Source organism: Cavia porcellus, unplaced genomic scaffold (genome assembly GCF_034190915.1).
Source record: "Cavia porcellus strain 051 isolate PalLab524CR breed Dunkin Hartley unplaced genomic scaffold, mCavPor4.1 scaffold_155, whole genome shotgun sequence".
Classification (NCBI taxonomy): domain Eukaryota; kingdom Metazoa; phylum Chordata; class Mammalia; order Rodentia; family Caviidae; genus Cavia; species Cavia porcellus.
Window position 1 is genome coordinate 87,907 of NW_026947638.1, and position 16,263 is coordinate 104,169.

General features: G+C 37.4%; 1 protein-coding gene across 15 annotated transcripts in view; it reads left to right on the plus strand.

Moving 5' to 3' along the window:
- The first annotated feature begins 6,419 nt into the window (after positions 1-6,419).
- LOC101789162 (histone H1.8-like) overlaps positions 6,420-16,263 on the plus strand; it is a 109,595-nt gene continuing 99,751 nt past the window's right edge. For 13 of the 15 annotated variants that reach the window (XR_010046123.1, XR_010046120.1, XR_010046124.1 and 10 more), the window contains exons 1-2: positions 6,455-6,596; positions 7,594-7,787. The gene's annotated coding sequence lies outside the window, so the exon portion shown is untranslated. Of the gene's footprint in view, positions 6,597-7,593; positions 7,788-16,263 lie in introns of all 15 variants that reach the window. The other 2 variants (XR_010046112.1, XR_010046125.1) reach the window with 2 other exon arrangements.

Consider the following 16,263-nt stretch of genomic DNA (forward strand, 5'->3'; position numbering starts at 1 on the left):
ACTAAAAGGATGTTTGCACTTCAAAACAAGATGATATTAAATCAGCACTGACTACTATGATGTTTTGTTTTTTTCAAAATAACTGTTCAAATAATCATAGATAATAAAATCAAACAACCCAGGATGAAACCATTCTGAGTAATGAATGGGAATATTATAAGGCTCCAAAGCAATATAATGGGGAAGTAGGATTACCACAAACTCTTATGTACTCTTACCATTTCTCACACTAGGGAGACTATATGGTATTTACACATGAACAACCAGGTACTTTAACCAGGTCAGGTTCACTGATGGGAGGTCCAAATAAACACTTTAGCCTCTTTGGAAAAAGTTCCAGTAAAGTTCATATTACTAAGACAATTCATTGTTGCTGATATGATGGTATTTTCATGCCTTCAAATATAAAGTTGTGATTGTTTATGATGACAAATGTTTTCTTTCATACCTAGATGTCTTATGCCTTTTTCTTGTGTTCCAGCCTGGTGATTTAAATCAGGCCAATACAAGGTCACCAGTCAAATAATAATTTTTAACAAAAATTTATGTAATGTAATAGTAAGCAGTCCAAAATATGTCACAAATTTTTTCAGTGCTCAAATGTTAAAACACCAATGGTTAATAGAAACTAACACTTCCATTTAATGTTCTATATTAAGTTTACTGCTTGTCCTGTACTGTGTGGTATTAATCTGCTGGATGTTTAAAAGCTACAGTTAAGAGATAATTATAAATTCCCTTTGGATTCCTTGTGCTATGATCCACCAGATATTTTCTAGAAAAAAAAGGTTCTATGATGCAGGGGGCAACAGAACAATGAGACCAGGAGTGGGGTTGAGACTGGGGCAGCAGCCAGGTCAGAGCCAGTTCAAGCCTGTCTGTCACCTCTGGCTCAGCCCTTAGGATAGGGATGCATTTGCTTAATGTTTTATCTTGAGGCCTGACCCACAACCGGAGGTATCCCGTCTCCCCCATGGTTGCAAGGTATCTGGGCTTTTGAATTGGCCATTTCTAGGACCTAATCCTGTCTCAATGCCTATATATGTCTAACTAACTCAGCTGCCTGTAACAACAGGGCTGGGACTTCAAAGGAGCAAGAGGCTAAATTCAGATTGCTTATAGCCTTGGAAGAGACAATCACCTCTTGCTCTGGGCCAAATCTCAAGACAAATGCCAACAGAAATACAATCAAGTGCTAAGAACCAATAGTCCAAATAGTTCTGCATCACCCTGAAGAAGTCAAGACTCACCATCCCAACCCCCTTACAGGAAGACTCCCTGCTGTTAAGCAAGCCCACTTAGTATGGGACATGCTCCCCCATTTGTTCCTAATTGAATCAATTTTACCTGAGCAGTTGACCCTATTAGTTGAACACAGCTCTATCCTGCCTTATGCTCATCTTGCAAATTCCCATTCTTCCCCTCTTTTGACCCATCTAACTTCTGTTATTACTCTCTAAATACAGAGTCTTTGGCAACCCACTCAGGACCCCTTCTGTCTCCTTGACAGAAGCTTTTTTTCTCTCAATAAATATATTCCATTCTTAAACTCCATCATTCTAAACATTATTCTTCTATTTTAGAGAACAAAAACTCATTCCAGATATATAGTAGATCAGGAGTTTCATTCCCCTCTATCATTAACATGAGCCAAATTAACATAAATATCTTTATGATTTGTCTGAATGCTTTTCACTTTTCATGCAGTTTTAAGTGATCAATACAACTCACAGTGGTTGTATTCCTGGCAATGTATAAAGTTGTATAAATCAGTCATTATAAATGTAAAATAATTGTTTTGAGTATATAATTTAGCAAGAACTAGATATTGCCATGGCAGTAGGTTATCTCGTATAAAAGTGAATGTTCAACTAAAATTGTTCAGAACAATTTCTACATTACTGGCTCCTTCAACAATTTTAAGATACATGAAATGTGTATTTTTGCCTTTTTGTAGAAGGCTTCTATTATGTTATTGAAAGAAGTTTGTACATCTGTAGGACCCTGTTTATATTTTGATGCTTTTTCTGCATTGAAGTTTATATGAAGGTTTATTTTTATCGTAGGCTTAAACTCACTGCATTGACACTGATGGAGTGAAGCAACAGTCCACTACATTAATTTCAATTATATATCCACGGCATTGATCATATGAATTACTGAGGAGGTAAATTAGCCACATACATAGACAAGAATCAGTACTGTTAGCATTTTGGGGGGGCAATAGAGAAGCAGAATATAAGAAAAAGTAAAAGTGGCCTTTCTATGTAAGGAATGTGAGGAGGAGCCCAAAAAAACCAAGGTTGTTTTTTTACTATGTGGTTAGGGGTATATCTGACTTTTGACTAGATGTGGAGATTGGAACAGACGTTTCTGTCATGTGAGGAGCTGACTGGAATTTTCCTCAGGCCCCTGGGAAAGGAATGAGAAGGTTGTAATCAGGGAAAAAGAGGAAGTGGCCATATGGTTAGCATCCCTGATTGGGCCTTCCACCATGTTCAACTACCACCAGGAGGTCCTGTAACTCATTCAAGGGCAAAAGTCTTTCAAGTACATCCCTCAGTTTGAATGATGAAATGAAAATAAAGAAGGTTTGCTATGTGTCTTCCTCCAATGCTGGAGGTAACCATTCACAAGAAATATTTTGAGTCATATCCTTAATAAATTGTAGATACCATAACCAAAATTACAGATCAGTTCACTTTCAGAAAACAGAAGCAGCACTTAAATGCAGGCATAAAGGCCTTCAATGAGAGTATCCCTGAAGATATTAGATCAGCTTTATAGAACACAAACTGCTATTCATTTATCTGAGTTCACTAAAGAGAAAAATTTATAATGGTATTGGTACAGGGGAAAGAAACTCCTGATCTACTATGTCCAGTGTGAGTTTGTGCTCTCTAAAATTAAAGCATAAATTTTAGGAACAACAGAATTTAAGAGTAGAATATATTTATTGGGAAAGAAAGCTGTCTGAGAGAGAGAAGGGGTCCTGAGTGGGTTGCCAAAGACTGTCTTTTCTAGGGACTTCTATAGAGTAAAATCATTTTGTGAGGTGGATTTAAGGTGGGAATACTGGGAGCTCACAAGGCAGATATGCATAAGATGGGACAGAAATATGGCAGCCAATAAAATTAATAGTTCAGGTAAAAGTGATTAAATTGAGATCAAATGGGGAAGCCTGTCACACAGAAACTAGGCATTTTTATGCAGTAGTAACTCTTCAATTAAGGGGTTCAGAAGGTGACTCATGATTTCACCAGGATGATAGGAATTATTTGGAATAGCAGGCTTTACTTGAATGGTAACTGCTGACTTCCTCAGAGTGCTAGAGAACCATTTCAAATATCAATCCTTACCATATGAATACATTTGCTTAATCTTTTGTCCTGAAGTCTGACGCTTAGCAGGAAGTGTCTGCCTTCCCTATAGTTGAAGGTATATGGGCTTCTGCATGGGATCCTTGGAGAACCTAGCCCTGTCTCACTGCCAACATTATTTGACTAACTCAGCTGCCCATTACAGTATTGTTTGGAAAATTGAATACAAATGTCTTGTGCTCTGGTATGAATGATCGGGGGATGACAGTGTGCAAAGTATTTACCATTGTTGTCCCCTGATTGACATGTTTTGAAATTTAGTTTTAGTTTATTTTTACCATTGAAATCAAATGGAATTGGAAATAAAAAGCCTGAGGTAAATCTCTTTGGTACAAGCACTCCTCTGTGGATATCAGCACTGTAGAAGACAGTCAGCTCCAGAAGTCAGCACTACAGTCTATCATTTGGGATCCAGTCTTGCAGGGAGGGGTTCCTTTCCCTGTTTATTCTTGATTCAGGAGGAGAGCAGTAGAGAAAGACTGAATCACTGATGAAGAGGTGGGCTATATGAACTGTCCAATCAGATGGGCCACAGCAGGCGGTCTCTTAGGTCTTCCTATCTGGGCATTATTTACCCATTGTGAGCACAGTACTGGAGCAGAATGTTTGCTGGATCTCATTTAGTGGTTTCAATGTCATGTGGCCTGATTAGGAAAGAATGACTCATTTCCTTAAAGTTTGGGAAACTCTAAATTAAATAAAGTTAAATATTTTTTCCTACAAAACTTTTTAGAACCAGTACTACGCAAATAGTTATCCCAAATCTTCAATATTTTCCAAGCTTGTTGGTCCACTGAAATCTTTTTTCATTTACCATAAGGGAATCACTAAAATATTTTTTTAGGGAATGAAACTATATGCAAGATTCTTCTAGTTGGTTATAAAACCAACTAATTCAGCAGAATAATGTAGGATTATATTTGTTTATCAGAATAAATTTCTGTTATTTATAATGAATTTTTTAAAATATAAAATTATGGATCATGAAATTTCAAAAAATTAGATAGAAAAGTCAATGACAATAAATTCATATAACAGCACCTAAACAATGATCAGTAATTCTTCTGGACATCACAATTCATTTCTCTTTCTCCCATTCATCATGGCTTAAGCATGTATGAAAATCATGAAAGATTCTGCCCAAAATAATAAAGAATATCTGAATCTTAAATTGATTTGTTGGTCTTTTCATATTGTCCTATCCTAAATGTTAATACTGCGGGGTATCCTGTCCTAAACTGCCATCTATTTCTATATAATATACGGTCATGAATTTAAAAATCCATGGTAATCACTGAGTTAAAAAGGATAAGAACTGTGACAAACTAGATGGCACATTGCCCACCTACAGAACCAAAATTGTTTCACAGATCCCTGCAAGAATACTACAGTAGGATAATTTCATCACGAATTCTTTCACTGAAAACTGGGAATCTAATCTTTTTGGCGTGAGGGTACCAGGCACTGAACTCAGAACACTGTGCTTGCCAGGTAGGCGCTGTGCTGCTGAGCTATATCCCTCTTCTCATTTTTAATTACCATCTGAATGTAATGAACCTTTACAGTTCAACACACCTAAAATTGAACACTGCTTTACTTCAAAACTTAAATCTTTGGCTCTCTTTTAGTAACAGGCACTATTATACACAGTTCTTCAAGACAAATACCTCGATACCATCCTTGAATTTTCTCTTTATATTTGTTCCACTTCTTCCTCTATTTTTAAAATAAAACAGCTTAACTCTTCCCCACAAAGTATTATAATTTTTACCCAGAGTATAATTTTTTACTCTCTCTCCAATCATTTCTCCATTCCTGAATAGGATATTTTTAAAATTTAAATTTAATCAAATTACATCTGTCTAAAGCCATTTAAAGTCTAGCTTCCTATTGACTTTAAAGTTCAAACTACTCAGAGTGGCTTATAAGACTATTTATATATATGCCCTGATTACAGCCCCAGATATATCTCTTGCCATCTTCTCTTCCAGCCATTCAAACCAACCAAAACTCAAAACATTTCTAGTCATGGAACATAAAATTCTCACCATATCTTTTGAACATTTTGGGGTTTTTTCCTGGAAAATTGTCATCTTTGTCCTGATTCTTCACTTGTGTATCTGAAAACTCATCCTTCAGCTCTCAGCATAGATATAATTCCCTTCACAGAGACTTTTCTGAGGTTTATATCAGATGATTTTCTTATGGAATTGTCAAAATATATTTCCCATAATAATTATCTTTCTATTTAATCTTTTTTCTTCAAATAGCAATGTTTGATTAAAAGCAAACCTAACTCTAAGAATTCCAAAATGTCACGATAAAATTTAATCATATGTAGAAAAAAGGTTACATTTTTAGAAATACTATATGTACTCCACCAGAAATAACTATTTCTGTGCTATCTCCTATATTTTCTCATAGAAATATTTTTAATGACACTTTAGTACTGCCATTCTATGATATCCTTAGTCATCACTCTTTCAATGCAAAATGTTTCAGGTTCCAAATAACCTATATAAAATTTTAGAAACATGAAAATAAAGGTTAAGTGAAAAGCAGCCAAATGAGTACTTAAAATAGGAATAATCAAATATCTTTTAAAGACAATTCTTTCATTTTGCATACCCAGAAAATAGGTTTTAGAATTTGTGGATTAAAATTATATTTATAAAATGCATATTGAAGCATATTTTAATTACTGTCCCATACACTTAATACATATTAACAGAAAGTGGAATGTAATTTCTAATGTATTGCAAGAGGTAGAAGGCAATTAAGAGGCAATTTTGGGAGACTGAAAGTTGACATTCACAATCTATCATGGAGGAATTACAATTCCAACGAACTCACTTTAGGAAATTTGGTCAAAATAAACCATTGATAATTTCTTAAAAGATATTCCAAAGGCATTGCCAGAGGCTTGAATTCTTATAAAACACAGAATTTATAAGCAAAATGATGGACACTCTTCTAATACTGGAGAGCGCCCGGCGCCAAGACCAGAGACACCGGCGGAGCTGCCCTAGGCGGGCGCACCCACGCCTGTAAGCCCGCCGCCCTCCGCGACCTTCTCTTCCCGGATTGGTAGGCGGCTAGCGGCGGTGAGGCGGGCGCCTAAATCCGGGTCCTTAGACGTTCGTCCGGGACGCAGCGCTCGCCGTCCAGCCGCGCTTCCTTCACACCTGCTGGCATGCGTGTGGGCGCCCGCGCAGGGTCTGTAGGGGCCCGTGGGCGCGCGTGTGTGTGCGCTCGGCCCGGAGCGCGTCGGTCTGCTGAGGGTGCTTGTGTGCTCGCGCGTTGGGTGCTCGGCCCCGGGGAGCGACGGCGGGAGCCTGACTCCGCGCGCCCGGCCGGCTCAGGCGGGACTTGCGCCGCAGCCGCCACCGCCTCGCGTCCCCTGAGGGCCGCTGTCGTGCTGCGGAGAGCGCCGGGGCGGGCGGGCGGACGCCGCGGGGGCTGCGAGCGGCTGGTTGCCTGGGGTGGGAGGAGGTGGGGTGGGGGTCTAGAGGCGCGGGCGGGAGGGGCCGGGATGAGGGTGCGGGGCAGCGCGGAGGCGGCCGGCGTCGCCGCGCGTCCCTCCCGTCGGCTGTGGTGCTGTCAGCCGCAGAAGTTTTGGGCTCCGACTGTTGGGAATGGGGAGTGGAATAAAAGGCGTCTTTGCCTCCCAAATTTCTTGCCGAGAAAAAAGGCAGGGTTGAAGATGACAGAGGGTTGGGGGGGGTCGCCTGGAAGATGGTGGCAGAGTAAATTGCAGCAACCCCCCCCCCACAACGTTTTTCTGGAAATAAAAATTATTCTAGCTGAACCTTTAGAAGGAAATCCCGGCTTGAAGAGAGACGCGGAGGGTCTTGTTCTTTTGATTCTGGTTTGATTGTATAATAATAATGATATAATACTAATGACGACACTGCCTTTTATTTTGACCCCAGTGCTGTCAAAGCATAGTTACAGCTGGGGATAAAGCCCTTGAAAATCTGATGTATGAAGAAGGAATACAGTTGCTCTAGGAATGGTCTTTATTTTATGAAGATATGTATTTTAGAATTAAAATTTGACAAAACGAGGCCTTTCTTCTTTTCCACTTTTCAGCCAATGCTCATAAAATGGGGCTGGCTATTACTGCCCGAATATGGAAGAATAAATGATTTTACCCGGTATAATTCTATGTAGTTAGTCAACCCTTTCTCTTTTCCTTTGACTTTCTCAACAGTTCTTAAAATGAAGAAGTTTAATTTCCGAAAAGTTTTGGATGGCTTGACTGCCTCCTCACTGGGCAGTGGCAGCAGCAGTAGCAGTAACAGCGGTGGGACTGGTAGTGGTCCCTTGCATCCAGGAGGGACAGCTGGAGTTCTGAGAGAGGAGATTCAGGAAACCTTGACTTCAGAATATTTCCAGATTTGTAAGGTAAATTGTGCATTGCTTGAGGCCTATTATTTTTTCATTATATTTCTGTGGAGAAACAAGGAAATAAAACATCACAGTAAGAATCGTTGAGATGCCAGCATCAAAGATCATTTTATCTCATAAATTTATGAGATACAAAATCTTCAAAATTATAAAAATTAAAAAAGCAAAAAATTAAAAATTTTTAGATATTTAAAATTAAAATTTAAAGTTCTCAAGGTGATTTACTTCAGCAGTGTTCTGGAATACATATTAAATGTTTTTTAAAGGTAAAGCAAAATAGCATATGAAATTTATAAATGAGATGTAAGGCTTAGAACACCTTACATAATAAAATTAAACTTACAATGCATTAATTGAGACTAAATGCTAACACAGGGAAAGTACATTAAAATAAATGTAATCATGCTAAAATTGATGAATATTTAGTCAAAAACAACAAAATTATGCAATTTGAGTGAATTTCATTGAATTAGAGTTTTGAAAATATTAGCTTATTTAATATGTAAAATGTTAAGTGGTACATGAAACAAACTACGTGGTATGGTTTATAGCTTTTGCTAAGACTTGCTGAAATTAAATGGTAAGCTTTAGGTGTTTGTGTCTAGAGATTTATGCTCATGGTTGGGATTTCTGTCATTACAAAAGTGTGAGGGCCATTCTTATATCTTTTCAACCACTTTGTTCCTACTTTGTGGGAGATGCCACAGAAGGCTGCTGACAAGTGCCTACACCTTGACCGTAGCCTTCACAGCCTGTGAACCCATATGCTGAAACATGTCTGTTAAGTTTAATCTACCACGTCTCAAGTATTCCATTCTACTAGTCCAAAATGAAATCAGATAGCCATTAAAAACAACAGAAGTGTTAAAAATGTGAGCAGTTTTCCTAGGCTAAAACAATGCTTTAATACCATTAATATATTTAATTTGATGCAATTTATTAATAGTATGTAGAATAAGCCATATAAATACATAAACCATCAAAAGAGGATATACGGTACATAGTTAATAATTACTCCATAAAATACATGAATAGTTTCAAATAAATCTAAGTTATTTCAAGATAGGAAAGTAAATTAATTATAATTGGAAGAGGGGAACTTATGGTCAGAAAATTGAAAGTTAAAAAATTATACTTCCAAAATATAGTGGCTTTTGATGTAGACCCATTTCGAGATTAAAAGAAAAGGAATTTAATATGGCAAAAATACAAATTTCTTGTGGTGAGATACAGTAGTGCCTTGGTTTATAATCTATTTGTTTCACAATTTTGGGGAAAATAACTGTGGTTGCATGGGTATAACCACGGAAGTAAAACTTGTGTGTGGAAACAAAGTTTGCTAAATGTTTTGTTTGCAAACCAAATTGTTTGCAAACAGAAGAATTCATATACTGAGGTATTATTGTATTTAAAAATCCATTCTCAGCAATTTCTAAGTATGTGTTAAATCATCAATAGTCACCATTTTTTAAAATGAATATACAGAACTTAACATTCTACCTAAATGAAGTTTGTGATTTTTCATTAACAGCCCTTTTTCGATTAACCACGAACCCCCACTTCCTGTGCATCAGCCTTTGTTAAATATCATTCTACCCTTATGAGATCATGTAGCATTTTTCTTTGCCTAATTTCACTTAACAAGTGAAAGTTCTTTTATATATTATAAATGACAGAATACTTTCTTGTGTAAGACTGAAAAGCGTTCAGTCACACACAAGCACACCCACATACACAGCACTTATGAATAATATTTTCATTATCCATTTTTCTATCAGTGAACATCTAAGTGCATTTCATGTCTTGAGTATTTTGAAGAATTCTGTAATCCATAGGAGAATACAGATCACACTTTCACATAACAGTTTAAATTTCTAGTCACATACCAAATAATAAAATTATTGGATCATATAGCAGGTCTAATTTTATTTTTTTGAGAAACTTCCACCATGTGTTCGATATCAGTTTACATTCCTTATAACAGTGTGCAAGATGTTACTCTTCTTCACCTCTTTCGAACACTTCTTATCCTTGGTATTCTTGATAACAGTCATGCTGACATTTGTGAATCAGTATCTCCTTGTGTCTTCAATTTGTACTTTTCTGATGATTAATGACATTGAGCATTTTTCACAAAACTGATAGATTTTTTTTATGTTGTCAATTGAGAATATTATAACTTCATTTAATCATTTTATTCACATTATTTTTGTTTGGTTGGTTATTGAGCTGAAGTATTTTCTAGTTTTGGATGTTAAACTCTAATCACATGTATGATTTTTGCCCACTTCATATTTTGTTTACTCTAAATAAACTGCTTAGTTTTATTTTTGGTGCTTTAAAATTTTTAGTCTAACAATGAGTGTCTAAACTACGGATTATATGCTTTCTAGGAGACATACAGCTAAACAGGTCCCTATCATACAGTGACCTATAACTACAGCTTTCCATAGTATTCACAAACTTTTTCCTCAAATTTCTAAAAATTTTACGTTTTCAGACCTTTAAAACTTCATTTAAAATTTATTTTTATTTATTGCATAAGGAAAACACATAATTTCATTGCTTTGTAGATATCTACTACTCCGGGCATCAGAGGTAGCCATTCTTTTATGCGCTCTTGGAAATGTGCAAGGAGCAACTGTTTGCAAAAGCATAGATGTATTTCTTTTTTTTTTTTTTTTTTTTATTTAAAGAAAAGGAAACGAAAAAAAAATACATGGAGATTAAAGAAAAAAAGGGTAGAAAAATAATACTAAATTACAGACAAACAAAAGGTAAGAAATTGCCAGTTGATAAGTTACAAATTGTCTTCTTCAAAATGGCTGTTTAGGTTATAGAATTAAAGTATTTAGAATGACATTCAAAAAAGTGACCCTACAAACCATTCTGCTCTATGGCCGAACAAAAGCTCCGTAATATGATTATCAGTCCCACCTATTTGTTTTACATCTCTAAGAGGATAAGGTTAATCATATCAAAACAGAACAGAACATTAAAAAAAAAAATAAAAAACAATTTAAAGAAACACAGATTTCAAAGCAAGTCCACCGGAGATCTACCTTATCCAACTGTCTCTAGCCTCTTACAAATAGTTGTCCCTAACTTCACCCACTTTCTATACTTATTGCATATTATAGAACTAATCAAATCATTACAGGATGATGGAGTCTCTTTAGGTCCTCAAGTTCCAAATTAGGGAAGACATTTCCAACTACTTTCGCATCTCTCATTCTCTTTGTGATAGCCGTCCCCATCTCTGCATATGCTGAAGTTGAGCTGAAGAAACCAGTCCAGAGTCATTTTAATCAGCAAGCAATAGGTTGCTAGAATTTATATTATAATGCTACAAAATAAGCCTCGGGTTTTTCAGGTCTCTTCCTCAGAGTATTTGTTCCTATCCTCTCTGTATTATAGGGAAAACCAAGTCATAACAAGACAGCGAAACAATTTCCTAGATAAACATGCAATGGATAAGACTTACAAAACTATAATATAAATGATCTTCCGTAGCTACTATGTTTTCTCTTGTTATTTTCAATAGATTTGTCGGCAACACTGGCTTATTATAGTTAAATATACTATCACCTATTTTTATAAAAACTTATCTTTGACTGCATTGTAGTATTTGAGAGCTGTTACTGATTCATACCAGTATGGATATCCTTTACATCCTGTCATGCTCAGAGTAGTTTCCTCTACTTTTAGGGTTGGTTCTAACACGCATACGGATTTCAAATAGGATCAGTCAAGGCCAACCAATAGTCTTATGATTCAGATACAATTAAGATCAGTCATAGTAAGACAATGTAAGTAATACAGGATTTCAGCTTAAGTCAATAGGAAAGTAAGGATGGTTACCATGGTATAACCTGCTATTTTTGGTTCTAGAGGTCTGTGTCCTCAAATCTGATATGAGTGGACAGACCAGAACAAATTTAATTCAATCTAAATATGGCACTAGGACTACTGTGTCTTTTAAATCGTTATACACCATTAGCAGTGACCTCTGCTTTTTTTTTTTTTAAATATAGTTTCAGAGCTGTCTCTACCAAAGATTAGCTTACCGTCTCTGCCTCATGTCTGCTACTCCACTTTTCTGCTATAATTTGTCCACCTTATTCCCTCATTCCATGGTCTGCCCCGTACACTGAGGCCTCTCTGCCACTGTAGCTGTAATCCTGATATCTCTTCTTCTCTTTCTCTGTAATGTCCTTCAGCGCTCTCTGTAGGGTTGGATTGGTGGCCATGAACTCCCACAGTTCCTCCTTGTCTTGAAAGTATCTTATTTCTTCATTAATTTTTAGAGAGAGTTTTGATGGATATATGAACTTAGGTTGCATATTTTTTTCCTTCAGGACTTGGAATATTTCTCCCCACTCCCTTCTTGACTTAAGAGTTTGTGTTGATAAGTCTGCTGTTATTTTGATAGATTTCCCGTTATATGTAACCTGCATCTTTTCTCTGGCTGCTTTTAATATTCTGTTTTTTTGGTGGATTTCTGGGATCTCGATTATTATATGCCTAGGCGTAGATCTGTTTTGGTTGTAGGTAGCTGGCGTTCTGTATGCTTCTTTTATCTGGATATCATTTCTTTTTGCTATACATGGGAAATTTTGCTTTAATATCTCTGTGAATATTTTTTGTATTTCATTTTTGGATGTTCCTGCTTCCTCACTCACATTCTTTATTCTTAGGTTATGCATCTTTTTATCATCTTCCAGTTTTAGAATTGCTTCTTTCTGGTTCCTTGTTATTTTTAAGAGGCTTTTTCTTTCACGTTCATAAGCCCTAAATCTCTCTTCAAGTTTCAGAAGGTTGTCTTTAGTTTCTGTCAAGGCATTTTGCCAATATTCAATGGAGTTTTTAATTTCCTGATTTTCTCTTTGGATCTGTTTCATGTATTCTAAGTTATGCTTAAATTCTTCAGATGCTTCTCTTTCTTTTCTGATTTCCTCAGTTCTTCCATCTGTGTTCTCTTGGGCAGGGCTTGTCATTTCTTTAATTAATCTCTTTATATCTTGCCTCACTTGGATCAGGAGTACATCTTTAAATTCCTCTATGAGATCATGTAAATACTTTTTAATTTCGGCTGATGCTGAGTCGAGCAATGGATGGTTACTGTGCTTGTTCTCTTCAGTGTTTAGTTCTCTTGGGTTTAATTTCTCCTGTTGAACAGCTGGAGATTTTTTTTTATTTTTATCTCTTGTCATGTTTCTGGTTTCTTTCAGACTGTCCTGGAGTTCTCTGGCCCTCTCCGAATTGCTTAGGGCCTTTCAGAAGCGTGCTGGCTTGAGTTTTTGCTGTCCTCCCCAATTTGCAGTTATCTGGGGTAGGCTGGGATGCAGGGGCGGTACAGTCTAGTCTCTAGCCTCTGTGTCAGTTAGTTCATAAATTAGGCTGTACTTTCTGGTTGTCACTGAGTTGTGACCATTCTGCATCTGCCCATTGGGCCCCAAGCAGAGGCCTGATCTAGCCCCAACAGCTCCTGCCAGTTCTCCCTGAATCAGAAGCAGCTGGGTAATGGCACAGGATTCTGCCCAGGTCCCAGCCGTTCTCTTCCAAACCTCTCTGTGATAGGAGCTCTAGAAAAGCAGATCTGCCCAAAACCAAGATGGCTCCCACTAAGTTCTCCGTGCGGAGCTGAAGCCAGCAAGCAATCAGACTCTGCCAGGACTCAAGATGTCTTCCACCAGCCCTCCCTACAGGGGGTCCTGGTGATGTCACCAAGCTGCGGTTTCAGCCGCCAGGCTAATATGTCTGCACCAGATTCTGTGTTATTGATTTCCCCGTGGTGGCGGGCCAGCTGTTCTCTGGCCAAACCCAGCCGCCGCGGGGTTTTCTATACTCACCAGAGTCCGGTGCAAGTCCCCGCTCCGGGACCGCCACACACCAAGCCGTCCACTTTTCCCCACCTCGCGGCTCAGCGCTGACTGGTCAGATTTCTGTGCACCGTTTAGATTCGAAATGCCAGAGCTCTGTACATCTGCTCTGGTGCAGCGGTGCAGAACTGGCTGCCGCCTGGAGTCTCAATCTGGGTCTCAGTTTCCGCAGTCCCCAAAAGCAACTCAGCTTTTCGTGTTGGGTCCACGAGTCTGTTCGTTGATTTAAGGGCGCGGGATTTGCAGCCTCCGGTCTCAGCACGACTTTAAATCCTCCAGCTGTACTGTCTTGGTTGATAAGAATCGCTATGGGTTTGTCTGGTCCTCTCCATGCTGTCTTTTTTTTTTTTTTTTTTTAGCTTTGAGTTTGAATTCTCTGGAGAGATTCTTCGCTCGATCCCCTAGCACGCCGCCATTTTCTCTCCTCTTTCAACATCGATGAACCTTCACTGTGAGCGTCTGATTATCACTGTGTTTCTCAGGAACTGTCTCATCATCCACCAAACTGGTCTCACCATGAGCAGCTCTTCACGCACACCTCCTACCACAGCCACCAGAATTCTCACTAGGATAGCAGTCTTCAGGGAAAAATGACACCTACAGAGTTGTTCATATGTTTGAGTGCATCATGCTGAGTTACAATGCTGAGAGGAAACTAAAGGGCATTCATCTGATAGGGTTACATTTTTAAAAAGCAGCAATTTAAAACTTCCTCCAAAGTACCCCGTCTGCCGCTAAATCATGTATAGGAAAGATCTGTCCAAGGCAGCCTCAGGATCCCACGCAAACTCTCCATAGATGTATTTCTGAGCTCCATATTCTGTTCAGTTAGCCTGTATTCTTGTTTTTATGCTAGTCAGTTTTTATTATAATAGCTTTAAAGTATACCTAGCATCAGTGTGATGCTTCTAGACACATACTTTTTGCTCATAATCAGTTTGGCTATTCCAGATTTTTCATGGAATTATGTACAATTCAAATTATATGTTATAGACCTACGTTGAATATCATTAGAATTTCAATAGTGATTGCAGGGTCTCTGAAGAGTCCCAGATGGATAAACATGGCCATGTTACCAATATTGAGTTTTCAATGCATAAACGCAGGACATCTTCCCATTTCTTTGTTTATTCACCAATTTTTTTAATAGTGTTTTATATTTTCAAGTAAAAAGAGCTTCAAGCTCCTTGGGTAAACATATTCTTGAGTATATTTTTTCAGTTATTCTATATTGGATTATTTTCTTGATTTCTTTTTTGAATAGCTAGCATATGAAAAAATGCTACTTATTTTTGTATCCTGCAACTTTATAGAATTTATTTATGAGATCAGAAGTGTTGGGATGTAGATCCTGGGATATTTTTAGGCAAAAAATAGTATTTACATTATAGTATCTTTAACATTTTTCTTACCTCCTTTGCATGTTTGTTTTATTGGGTCCTATTAGTTATACACGGTGGGAAGTTTTGACATATTTATTCATGTGTGTAACCTACACTTAGCAAGCTCACTCCCTCATGGATTCCCTGTTCCTCTCTTCATCCCCTCCTTGATTTTTTCCTGTAATAGCTTCCTTTATGCTTTCATATAAGCTTGTGTTTCCTTTCTAATTTTTTATTTTTTAGATTTTACATATGAAAGAAAACTTGAAAATTTGACTTTCTGAGTTTTGCTTATTTTACTTTATATAATTATCCCAGGTTCAGTTTGTTTTTAGAGATGACATTTTACTCTTCTTTATACCTCATTAATATCATTTTGTAACTATGCCATATTTTCTTTACTTATCCCTCAGTGGACATTTAAGCTGCTTTTATGATTAAAATATATTTGCAAGAAGCCCTGAAATGTTACTTAGTCACTCGCATTGGTATTCCTCCAGACTTCATGGTACACTCAATGCCGCAGAATTGATTCAGGTGTAAGTTCAAAGACTGAGGTCAAGAGTATTGTCATGTAGACCTTCATGCTTCCCACTCCCGCAGGTGCTGCCATGATAAGCATGCTTGGTTCTGTGCTGCAGAGGAAATGCCAGCCTCATCTTCCTACTTCTGGCTTCCTTTCTCAACCATCATATTGCAATATATTCTAATTGCTTTTCATTTAAGGAAACAAAATGCTGGGTAGAAGCATCAGTTGATAAAACCAGTATTTAATTTACAACAACATCGTACTTTGGGCAAAAGGAACACAGATGTGACTGACTACTTGGGGACTTGACAGAGTAAAGCTGTTTAATTGTTATTCACAACTCTTATACTCTGAAAATGGATTTTTATAATTCATTTCAAAGTACAACAGCTATCAATCTATGACAAAATGTCTGTCTTCTGGAGACTAAAATTGTCTCAATAGCTGTTGTCTTGTTCAGCTTTTAACTCTCATTATTCTATTTACTAAAGACAAGATGACCACTTTCTGACATTGATACAAAATACTGACAGTACAAGTTGAATGCTAGTGAATAACACAGCTGAGGGATGAAAAACATAGAAGATCACTGGCAAATGCCACTTACTCTCTATTGATTGATCAAATGCATGTGTTCACTGTGATTATATTGTGCATCCACACAGACAGTTGCATTATAT